A 6,905-nucleotide genomic window follows, 5' to 3' on the forward strand; every position below is an offset into this window, starting at 1 on the left:
TAGGTTGGAAGAAGGGCTGTGTATATAAGGTATATGACAGATGTCCCATTTGGTGTGGGTACGGTTGTCACCTTTTACACCAGGGGTGCACAACTCGAGTATGTACCTGGGCTAGAGGTGATGTTGGCCAAAGATAGGAGGGATGAACTCACACCATATTATTACTGGGGAATTTAAAGCACTGCGTGGCATACCAAATTTTTTGCCATAGTTTTGAGAGGAGGAAGGGGCAAGAGAGAGGAAAAGAGGGCGAGAGAGAGAGAAAGAGTACTGAGGTACCTGCATACCCCCACTTATGTCTTGCGTACCTCCAGGGGTATGCATACCACAGGTTGAGAAACTATGGACTAGAGGAGCAGTGGCCAAGTCCTTCTGCTTGACTACTAGGACTGCAGGCCTCACTGTCAACCAGAGGAGCAGCAGTCAAGATGAGGGAACAAAAGGACAGGCAATGAAGGAAACCCAATTTGCACTAGGTTCAACCCTAGCTGCTGAGCTAGTGTTATTAAATTCTCTGTTATCATGAACATTAAACATTCCTCCATGGCTTTCCCGGCACAGTTAAAACTATGAACTGGTCACAAACAAGTGTCAACACCTCTCCCAATTAGACTACGTCATCGTGACAGATCTTTAACCTTCACATTTCCCTAAAATACTTGCAAAGTTTTATCCTCCTTGAAGTGCATCATTAAAAGCAACAAAACCTAAAGTTTAGGAAAAGCACTGGTAAATGCATTCTTTTTAAAACTAATGCAAAGATGCACATTCATGAACCCTGTTATTTCACAAGGGGGGTTGTTGTTTTTTTTCTTGAAATCAGGTTTAGAGGATTGCATGGTGAAGTGTTCAATGCTTCGCTTAGAGATTTTCTCCCTGTGTTTCCCACCCAGAAGTTAAAGAAGCATTACCAGAAGGAGTAAACACAAAGTAGAAGGCCCTTTCCCTCTCAATTGCTGTTTTCAGTCCCTTGGTATGACAAAACTCTGCTAGCTCCCCATTGTTCAAGTGCCAAGGTAGACAAGACTAGAATTTCTAATACAGACAGGAAAAGGTCTGTTTGGGTTGCGTTTTTTTTGAACCCACACTTCCTCATTCAGCCCTTCATTAAAAATGGCACAAAGGGCACAACTCCAAGCCCCTCTCCTCCCCCCCCACCCAATCACACCACCTTTAAAAATAAGACTTTCAGAATCAGCTAGTTTAAATCACGTGCTGATCAATACTGGACAATGAAAAATTTGAAAAAGTAAATCAAGCTGAAGAGACGCATTCTGCTAAATCATTTCCTTTGTAGCTATCTTCCATGTTAGACAGTGGCACAAGTAGGACAGGGTGAGCAGGGCACCGGCCCTGGGGCTGGACTGACTATGTAGGGCACCGGAGCCTGGGCACGAGGCTGCTACCACCAAGCGGAGCCGACACTGCAGCAGTAGCCCAGGAAGATACGCCAACCTCCTGCCCTCAGCAATGGTCAGCAGACCCCCACCTCAATGAGCTTGCTACACCTCTGACATTAGATTTAAAAGGAAAATTAATCATTTCCCCCCCGCTCAATTTTGCATCTCTCTGACATTGGCCCGTTTATTATATTTCATTTGACATAAACCTTTGGCATTGGGCCTTTTCACATTGTTAAACGTAACATTTTTACTTTTTAATGCTTAACTTTTTTAAATCTGCAGGAAAAATGCACTTGCATCTGAAGGCAAAATCTGCCCCTCACTTCTGCTTTCGAAGGTGACAGTTTAATGGCAGGCAGCGCACACTCTGCAGTGGAGGAGCACCGAGTTTATTTAGCAGGAGAGCACAAGTGACACTTGATTTGTCTATTCACTGGATTGTTTTGCTTTTCTAGGACACTTCCCTTTGGTTTCTCTAAATGCACCACCAGCTTTGTTAAAGCAAAGCAAACCCCTGAATGGAAACGTACACTGATTTAAAAGCGACTGCCAGTTCAGTTTGTTTTTATAGTTTACAGGGACAAGCTAAACCAATAAGCAGGATTAAATGGATTTAACCGTGTCCGTACAAAAAGATGCACTGATTTAATTAAATTGGTTTAAAAATGTAATATCTTCAGCTAAACTGGTACAGCTCTGCCTGCACTGCACAGTTAACCAGGGTTATAGGCTTTGTGTTGGCTTAGCCCAGCTAGGAATACCCCCAGTACAAAACCCACTTGTTCTCAAACTCCTGCTGCAAGGAGCTGTTTGCCCTTCAGAGGCAAGCAATTGTGGGGTGGGACTTGCAGAGTATTCATGCTCAGGCTATCTTCTCCACATCCTTTCTGTACAACCTTCAGCCCAAATCAAAACAGAGCCTGGGTCTGAACCACATCAGCAGTCAGCTCTATTAACCTGGGCTTAAAGCACCTCCAAACCCAAATGTTCCCCACTCCCACCGTGAGCAGGACCGCAACCGAGGTTACCTGCAGGTCTGACACCTCTGCACGCAGGCCAGGACTTAAAGATGTCGAAGCATTTTAAAAAGCTTGTCCACACACGCACGCACAGAGCTCCTGGCTAAATGACACAGGCACATCCACACAAAGTTGTAGCCGTTCAAACCTGGCTTGGGTCCAGCTGGCTCACGTGCCCAGGAGACAGATTTAAACCAATACCAAAGTACCCAAAGTTATACCTTTAAACAGATGCAACTCTCATTGAGACCAGGCCTTAAAATTTTATAGTTGCTCTGAATTCATCTCAGTGTCAATTAGTTTCTTGATAAGCCATTAAAGCTTTCTGCTGTGAGGCCTATGGAAAAAAAGAAAGAGAAGAAAAGAAAACCCAACAACCTGAATTCAGCAGCTGATGGTCTAGGACTGCTACCTATCGGGGTGATCAATATGGTCTGTTCCCTTGGGCTCCGCTCTGCATCCATCTGTCGTCCCCTGAGCTTACAATCTAGGTATAAAATGCAAGACAAGGGCTTCCTTTTTGTTGTTATAGGGCCTCTAGCGCAGTGGAGTCCCGGTCCATGACTTAGGGCTTCTCGGCACTGCAATAATAGAAACAGCGAACAAAAAACCACTAGTAGGAATTGCCTGTTTGAATCCGCCAACAATTAGAAGTTATTGCGCAGAGGTGGTAACCACAAGATACACTAGACTCCAGGCTGCAGCTCCCTTTTAGGCATGCCCGATTTAATGTTTACCTGGTACTTTGAGCCTTCCTGATTTTCTCCTTGAAAAAGAGCATTTCAGCCTAGTTTTAAAAGATTTTAGATACATCTATGTAGACTTTAAAAGATGCATTATTCCTCCTCTTTCGATGAAAGAGATAAGCATCATTGCTTCAAGGAAACCAAGTGAAACAAGCACAACTTGTAATATAAATAGTTTCCCTATACAAAGAAAAGAAAAAAAATCTGTGTTTTCAACTGGCAAACTATTATGTCAGCGACTATGATATTTTCGGTAGCAATTGCTCACCCCTTAACTTCTGACAATCCCGTAACGCTCAGGCACATTAACGACCAACAAAGCGTCGATCTCAGGAAACCTGCTCGCAAAAGCAGTGCAAAGAGACCACAGAAGTCTAAGCAATAGGCCATTTTATAAATAATAGTAGTATTATTCCAATAAATTGGAAATGAAAGTTGTTATGACTAATTCACATAATTAGTCATGAAGTTGTGAATATCTATGTTACAGCAGCGGGCAAGCAATGGGGGAAAAACCCATACACTAATATCCAAGTCAAAATGTAATGACTAAGAAGCAAAGGTCTGAATAATCAGTACTCAAACTCCAAGTTGGTTTCTCATGAAGTGAATGTGTTTGGAAAGTAAAACCCGTGCCATCGTATAATTCGGCAGCGCGGTCTCAAACGGCAGACAAACGACACGCATCCATCTTCAGCAAATAACTTGAGATGATATCATGTCAGCCATGCCTACCCATGCCGAATCAGCTACTTTATCTATGACTGCTCTCCAAAAAAAATGTAGGATCAATAGCCGTTTGCTTCAAGGGACAACGCGAACGCTAATTATCGTCGGAAACCGTGCCAGAAGTCCTTTCGCGTACCGAACAAGTTGCTTAGCGGCTCTGCAAACGCGTGGTTTTGCCTTCGCCTCTTTTCCTCCCGCTGCTGCAGCGAGACAGAGGCCTACACATGCTGGAGAAATTACGGGCAATTGTTTTCATCATTTCCCCTGTCAAAGAAAGAGCTGTCACAGGCATTTAAACCTTCGCGTAAGATGGCAGCAAACTGAAAAATACGACGGAGCCGAAACCGGGCGAGGAGAGCCGGACCCTGGCAAAGCATTACCGTCAGGAAAGCAAAAACTTTGTCACGAGCGTTTACTCCGTGCAAGCTCCCGGTCCTCCCGTGCTTCGCTACGGCCGTCTTTCTCCCCGAGCCTCGCGAAGGGAATACGTGCCGCGCACTGACTGAACTTTTCAGGACCGGCGTTTGGGTTTATAAACCGCCCCCTCCGCACGCACTGCCGCCACCACCCGGTTTTTATTTTTGCAGTATAATTCAAGGAAAGAAAAAAAAAAAAATATATAGATCACAAGTGTCACGACCCGATTCTCAGCTGCTCAAAGGTCGCCGCGCACGTACGAAAGCAGGGGATTTCGGCGCGTGGCGTGAAGACAACAGCGGTACCGCGGGTTGCCCCTGACACCTACCCACAACTCGAGGAGGATTCGGGAAAGAAATTTCGGGCGACAACTCCGCCGCGGCCGGGCGGGACGCCCCTTCCCAAATCCCCCCCGCGCTACGACGCAGCCGGACGCTTCGGCGCCAGCCACACGAGGAGCGACCCGATCCCTCGGGGCCATCCCCGTGACGCGCCGCCGCCGTCCCCCGTCCCCCCCCCCCGGGGACATTTGACATGTTCAGAAATAAATGAATAATAAATCGGTGTGGGGTCGCAGGGGCCGAGGAGATGCGCGGCGCGAACAAAGGGCTGTCCTGGGGAAGGGGACGCGCCCGGGGGTGCCGGCGAGCCCCCCTCGCTGCCCCGACACCCGGGGGGCCGCGCCGCCGAGACCCGCCGGGACTTTTCTCCTCAACTTTGCGCCCCTGAGGGGCCTCCATCGCCCCTGACACCCGCAGCACAGACCGGCGGCAGGTGCGGGGGAGGCCCCGGCGCCCCCCGCCCCCCCGGGCCAGCGCGGGGCCCGATCCTGCCGGCGCCGGGCCCCAGGCCCAGCCGCACTCACCTGCGCGGCGGCGCCTCGGGGAGGGTGGGTGGACGAGCGGGCGGAGCGGCGAGGACTGGGGCCCCGGCTGCCGCGCGGCGGGGCTGCTGGGCGCCCGGGGCCCCGGGCTCCGGCGGCAGCGGCAGCGGCGGCGGCGGGGCTCGGCTGCGGGACGGGAGGGCGGAGCGGGGGGCGGGCCGCGGCCTCCTCCGCCTCCGCCGCCATCTTGCCTCCGCCCTCCCGCCCCGCCCCCACCCCCCGCGCCGCTCCCAACGCCGCCGCCAACGCCAACGCCGCCATCTTGGCCCGCGAGGGCGGCCTGCAGCCCTGCGCGCCTCCAGGGGACGCACGAGTGTGGGCCCTCGCCACGCGTGGGGGCATGGGGAGAGGTCACCGCGTCCCCGCTTCCCACCACCACGGTCCTGCCGTCGCCGCCGCCGCCACCTCGGGAGCTCCCCGCCGCCACGTTCCCACCACCACAGTCCTGCCACCGCCGCCGCCACCGCCTGTGGGAGATCCCCGCCGCCACGTTCCCACTGCCACCTGGAAGAGGTCTCCGCTTCCTGCCGCCACGTTCCTGCCACCACCTGCGGGGGCACCTGCTTCCCACCACCACATTCCTGCTGCCGCCGCCGCCACCTCGGGAGCTCCCCGCCGCCATGATCCCACCACTACATTCCTGCCACTGCCACGGTCCTGCCACCGCCGCCGCCACCGCCTGCGGGAGATCCCCGCCGCCACGTTCCCGCCACCGCCTGCGAGGGCTCCCTGCTTCCCGCCACCACGTTCCTGCCACCGCTGCCACCACCGCCTGCGGGAGATCCCCACCGCCACGTTCCCACTGCCACCTGGAAGAGGTCTCCGCTTCCTGCCGCCACGTTCCTGCCACCACCTGCGGGGGCACCTGCTTCCCACCACCACATTCCTGCTGCCGCCGCCGCCACCTCGGGAGCTCCCCGCCGCCATGATCCCACCACTACATTCCTGCCACTGCCACGGTCCTGCCACTGCCGCCGCCACCGCCTGCGGGAGATCCCCGCCGCCACGTTCCCGCCACCGCCTGCGAGGGCTCCCTGCTTCCCGCCACCACGTTCCTGCCACCGCTGCCACCACCGCCTGCGGGAGATCCCCACCGCCACGTTCCCACTGCCACCTGGAAGAGGTCTCCGCTTCCTGCCGCCACGTTCCTGCCACCACCTGCGGGGGCACCTGCTTCCCACCACCATGTTCCTGCCACCACCACCGCCGCCTGCAGGAGCTCCCCACTTTCTGCCACCACGTTCCTGCCGCCGCCGTGCCCCCACCCCAGCCTCCAGGGGCACACGGCGTTCATGTCTATATGTGAAAGAAAGAGCTAAGCTTTTCACATCCCCAAAACGTAGACTTTTAAAAACAATGCCCAAAGCTGTGATGTGGAAAACTTAGCTCTTTCCTTTATACATATATATATATATATATATATATATTTATATTATACATGTGAAAGAAAAAGCTATGCTTTTTGCAGCCCCAAAACGTAGACTTTAAGAAGAACACCAACAAGCGTGATGTGGAAAATGTAGCTTTCTTTTCTATATATTTTTATATATGAAAGAAAGAGCTAAGCGTTTCACATCCCTAAAGCATAGACTTCAAGAACAGCGCCAACTTAGCTTTCTTTTATATATATTTATATATATATAGACAGACATAGGGAGTTCCCTGTGGTTCAGTGGTAGACTCCTCGTCTACCACACAGGCGACCTGG

The 6,905-nt window shown here is 52.2% G+C and overlaps 1 protein-coding gene across 10 annotated transcripts in view; it reads right to left on the reverse strand.

Annotated features, from left to right (window-relative positions):
• Positions 1–5,304, reverse strand: part of NCOA1 (nuclear receptor coactivator 1) — a 280,613-nt gene extending 275,309 nt beyond the window's left edge. For all 10 annotated transcript variants that reach the window (XM_019483798.2, XM_019483805.2, XM_019483804.2 and 7 more), the window contains exon 1: positions 5,180–5,304. The gene's annotated coding sequence lies outside the window, so the exon portion shown is untranslated. The remainder of the gene's footprint in view (positions 1–5,179) is intronic.
• Positions 5,305–6,905: the final 1,601 nt, after the last annotated feature.

This window comes from Alligator mississippiensis, chromosome 1 (genome assembly GCF_030867095.1).
Source record: "Alligator mississippiensis isolate rAllMis1 chromosome 1, rAllMis1, whole genome shotgun sequence".
Lineage (NCBI taxonomy): Eukaryota > Metazoa > Chordata > Crocodylia > Alligatoridae > Alligator > Alligator mississippiensis.